This window comes from Procambarus clarkii, chromosome 35 (assembly GCF_040958095.1).
Source record: "Procambarus clarkii isolate CNS0578487 chromosome 35, FALCON_Pclarkii_2.0, whole genome shotgun sequence".
Classification (NCBI taxonomy): domain Eukaryota; kingdom Metazoa; phylum Arthropoda; class Malacostraca; order Decapoda; family Cambaridae; genus Procambarus; species Procambarus clarkii.
In genome coordinates, this window is record NC_091184.1 from 1,794,757 (window position 1) to 1,800,579 (window position 5,823).

Below are 5,823 nucleotides of genomic sequence, written 5' to 3' on the forward strand. Positions count from 1 at the left end.
CTGCTCTTCACTGGTTCTATTCTGCATTTCTTCCATGTCGTTCACTCCAGTACGTTGTTATTTTACTGTGCAGATTTGGGACCTGTCCCTCCAGTATTTTTCATGTGTATATTATTTGGTATCTCTCTCGTCTCCTTTCTAGTGAGTACATTTGGAGAGCTTTGATACGATCCCAATAATTTAGGTGCTTTATCTCGTCTATGCGTGCCGTATATGTTCTCTGTATTCCCTCTATTTCAGCAATCTCTCCTGCTCTGAAGGGGGAAGTGAGTACTGAGCAGTACTCAAGACGGGACAACACAAGTGACTTGAAGAGTACAACCATTGTGATGGGATCTCTGAACTTGAAGGTTCTCGTAATCCATCCAAATCATTTTTCTGGCTGACGCAATACTTGCTTGGTAATGCTCCCTAAACGATAGGTCGTCGGACATCATTATTCCCAAATCCTTGACATGCTGTTTTCCTACTATGGGCAGACTCGATTGTGTTTTGTACCCTGTATTATGTTTAAGATCCTCATTTTTGCCGTATCTGAGTACCTGGAACTTATCACCGTTAAACATCATGGTATTTTCTGCTGCCCCCCCCCCCCCAAAAAAAAAAAAAAACAATTGAAAGGAGAGTGCACAAGACGCTAACTGGTGACCATGGTGTCCAGCCTGTGATGGTGATGAGATCCCAAGACGCTTACTGGTGAACAAGGTGTACAAACTGTGATAGTGGAGAGTTCCCAAGACTAATTGGTTCCTTTCATTGATTGTTGATGGTGCAAATATTATGAGGAGGATTAAGACAGAGGAAGATAGTATGAGGCTACAAGATGATCTAGACAAACTGAGTGAATGATCAAACAAATGGCTACTAAGTTACGCCCGAGTAAATGTAAGGGAATGAAACTAGGCGGTGAAAACTGAAGAACAGACACAGGATACCGAATGGGAGATTAAGTCCTTCATGAAACGAACAGAGAAAAAGATGTAGGAGTTGATATCAAGCCAAACCTGTCTCCTGATGCCCACATCAAAAGAATAACATCTGTGGCGTATGCAAGGCTGGCTAACATCAGAACTGCCATCAGGAACCTGTGCAAGGAATCATTCAGAATCTTGTATACCGCATCTACAAGACCAATCTTGGAGTATGCGGCCACAACATGGAGCCCATAACTTGTCAAGCCCAAAACGAAGCTGGAAAAAGTTCAGAGGTATGGCACTAGACTAGTCCCAGAACTAAGAGGAATGACACACATAGGAATCACAATAGCGTGATGCATCAAATGTGCAAATCCACAAGGGATTTGTGGATTCGTGCCCCCCCCCCGTTGTGGATTTGTTCATTTGATGCAACACGCTATTGTAATTTCTGTGTGTAATGAAGTAAGGGCGAAGAGGTAGAACAGCTTATTGATAGAGCTCGAGTGCATGGGGGAATTGTGTAAAACCCTGGTTTGTGTCTCGGAGAGGCTGCAGGATCCAAGAAAGTTCAGTAGAACTTCTGGTTGCAATTCTTTTGGCCATGTCGTAGCTCAGTCGATTAAGGCAGCGTCTGGGATCCTCTCGAACATACGTTCGAACCCTCGTCACGGCCCTAGTGGATTTGTTCTTTAGGAGCCATGAGTTACGGTGACAGGATGCATGAAATGCACCTGACGGCACTGGAAGACAGAGGAGCCAGGGGAGACATGATCACTACCAGCAAAATTATCAGAGGAATTGACGGGGGGGGGGGGTAGATAAAGATAAACTGTTTACGGGTGGTACGTGAACAAGGGGACACAGGTAGAAACTGAATACCCAAATGAGCCACAGGGATGTTAGAAAGAACTTTTTCAGTGTCAGAGTAGTTAACAGATGGAATGCATTAGGCAGTGATGTGGTGGAGGCTGACTCCATACACAGTTTCAAATGTAAATATGATAGAGCCCATTAGGCACAAGAATCTGTACACCAGTTGATTGACAGTTGAGAGTCAGGACCAAAGAGCCAGAGCTCGACCCCTGCAAAGAAAACTAGGTGAGTACACACACACACACACACACACACACACACACACACACACACACACACACACACACACACACACACACACACACACACACACACACACAATAGCCCAATAGGCTCAGGAACCTGTACACCTGTTGATTGACGGTTGAGAGGCGGGACCAAAGAGCCAGAGCTCAACCCCCGCAAGCACAACTAGGCGAGTACAACTAGGTGAGTACACACCCACACACACACACACAAACAGACACACACACAGACACACACACACACACACACACACACACACATCTGGGCATCTGGGCATCTGGGCATCTGGGCATTTTCTGGGCATCAGAAAATAACATGATGTTTAACAGTGATAAATTCCAGGTACTCAGGTACGGTAAAAATGAGGACCTTAAACATAATACAGAGTACAAAACACAATCAAATGTACCCATAGTAGGAAAACAGCATGTAAAGGATTTGGGAATAATAATGTCTGACGACCTAACGTTTAAGGAGCATAACCAAGCAAATATTGCGACAGCCAGAAAAATGATAGGATGGATTACGAGAACTTTCAAATCCAGGGATCCCATCACAATGGTTGTTCTCTTCAAGGCACTTGTGTTGTCCCGTCTTGAGTACTGCTCAGTACTCACTTCCCCCTTCAAAGCAGGAGAGATTGCTGAAATAGAGGGAATACAGAGAACATATACGGCACGCATAGACGCAATAAAGCACCTAAATTATTGGGATCGTCTCAAAGCCCTCCAAATGTACTCACTAGAAAGAAGACGAGAGAGATATCAAATAATATACACCTGGAAGATACTGGAGGGCCAAGTACCAAATCTACACAGTAAAATAACAACGTACTGGAGTGAACGACATGGAAGAAAATGTAGAATAGAACCAATGAAGAGCAGAGGTGCCATAGGCACAATCAGAGAACACTGTATAAACATCAGAGGTCCGCGGTTGTTCAACATCCTCCCAGCAAGCATAAGAAATATTGCCGGAACAACCGTGGACATTTTCAAGAGGAAACTAGATTTATTCCTCCAAGGAGTGCCGGACCAACCGGGCTGTGGTGGGTATGTGGGCTTGCGGGCCGCTCCAAGCAACAGCCTGGTGGACCAAACTCTCACAAGTCGAGCCTGGCCTCGGGCCGGGCTTGGGGAGTAGAAGAACTCAGAACCCCATCAACCAGGTAATCAACCAGGTACACACACACACACACACACACACACACACACACACACACACACACACACACACACACACACACACACACACACACACACACACACACACACACACACACACACACACACACATGTGGGTGGGAGGTGGCCGAGTAGACAGCGCTCTAGACTCGTGGACCTACTGACCGAAGTTCGATCCTTCGGCACCGCCGGAAAAACCAATGGGCAGAGTTTCCTTCATCCCTGATGCGCCTGTTACCTAGCAGTAAATAGGTACCTGCGAGTTAGACAGCTGCTACGGGCTGCTTCCTGGGTGTATGTGTTTAAAAAACAATAGAAGTTGGTAACAATTGAAAGGTGCGCCGAAAGAGCAGCGTGTTACGAACCTTACCTCCTGTGGAGGTTAGTTTCAATTATAAATTGTTGGTGGACACAGTGGACAATGTTTGACAGGAATAAATCTACAGCTGATATCTGGGAGGCCGCGAGTCACCAGTAATACTCCGCCCAGCAAAGTAGTTCCTTCTCAGCTGGAGATTGTTAGGAATAATGTGAACTGGAATAGCCTATGTGAGGGAAAAATGGACTCAATCAAAAAGCATGCATTGGGAATATGGTAAATAAAGTCAATAAAGAGTGTGATTGCAAATGTAAAGAATAGAGTATAAAGGGGCGATGACGCAAGAGCGGTGGACGCCATCTTGACGTGAGGGGAGGTGGATCGTTGACGACCAGACCTTGCTTTTCTGAGGGTTTTTCTCCGGCCTCACAGTCAGATTAACCATCATTACCTGGTATCAGGGTTGCAAGATAGGGTAGAGTAGTAATGCAGTCTTTGGTGATGTTTTATAAGAGAGAGTACAGGTTTCCTAGAGGTTTATATATGTGTGTCACCGGTTGATGGGTGTGGTGGCAGTGTGCATGGTTCCAGGTTTGGGACTGTGAACCATAGGGTAACCAGAGCCCGCTTGGGAGTTTTTATTACTACAGAATGACCTTGAGTTGTTAGGAGTACAAATTATTATATATGTTGTCATGTGTCTTATACATATAAATTTGTGTCTTTGTACTAGGCTGTTTTCCTTACTCCTTGATGTCCCCTTGACTCAAGTAAAATCATCTATTCCCCTAGACAACATTTAAAGGTCCACCGCCACCACCAAATTCTTGACTGGCCTCTTTGACACAACCTATGACACAGCTCAACCCCCGCAAGCACAACTAGGTGAACACACACACACTGAGCGCTGTTAGCTGAGTGCAGAGCACACTGAGTACGTAAGCATGTGGGCCGGGGTTCGATTCCCGGCGCCGGCGGAAACAGATAGGAAGAGTTTCTTTCACCCTGAGGTGCCTGTTACCCAGCAGTAAATAGGTACCAGGGAGTTAGACAGCTGTTATGGGCTGCTCCCTGTGTGTGTGTGTGTACTCACCTTGTTGTGCTTGCGGGGGTTGAGCTCTGGCTCTTTGGTCCCGCCTCTCAACCGTCAATCAACAGGTGTACAGGTTCCTGAGCCTATTGGGCTCTATCATATCTACACCTGAAACTGTATGGAGTCAGCCTCCACCACATCACTTCCGAGTGCATTCCATTTGTCAACCACTCTGACACTATAAATGTTCTTTCTAATATCTCTGTGGCTCATTTGGGCACTCAGTTTCCACATGTGTCCAATAGTGCGTGTGCCCCTTGTGTTAAATAGCCTGTCTTTATCTACCCTGTCGATTCCCTTGAGAATCTTGAATGTGGTGATCATGTCCCCCCTAACTCTTCTGTCTTCCAACGAAGTGAGGTTTAATTCCCGTAGTCTCTCCTCGTAGCTCCTACCTCTCAGCTCGGGTACTAGTCCGGTGGCAAACCTTTGAACCTTTTCCAGTTTAGTCTTATGCTTGACTAGATATGGACTCCATGCTGAGCCGCATACTCCAGGATTTGTCTGACATATGTGGTATATAATGTTCTGAAAGATTCCTTACACAAGTTTCTAAATGCCGTTCTTATGTAACCCAAACTGGCATAAGCAGCTGATGTTATCCACTTGATATAAGTTTCAGGGGACAGGTCTGGCATGATATCAACCCCCAGGTCTTTTTCTCTCTCTGACTCCTGAAGTATTTCGTCTCCCAAATGATACCTTGTATCTGGTCTCCTGCTTCCTACCCCTATCTTCATTACATTACATTTGCTTGGGTTAAACTCTAACAACCATTTGTTCGACCATTCCTGCCGCTTGTCCAGGTCTTCTTGAAGCCTCAAGCTGTCCTCCTCTGTCTTAATCCTTCTCATAATTTTGGCGTCGTCAGAAAACATTGAGAGGAATGAGTCTATACCCTCTGGGAGATCATTTACATATATCAGAAACAAGATAGGTCCGAGCACAGAGCCCTGTGGGACTCCACTGGTGACTTCACGCCAATCTGAGGTCTCACCCCTCACTGTAACTCTCTGCTTCCTATTGCTTAGGTACTCCCTTATCCACTGGAGCGCCCTACCAGTTACTCCTGCCTGTTTCTCCAGCTTATGCCGTTTATGGGGTACTGTGTCAAAGGCTTTCCGACATCTGACAAATGCAGTCCACCCATCCTTCTCTTTCTTGCTTAATCTTTGTCACCTGATCGTAAAT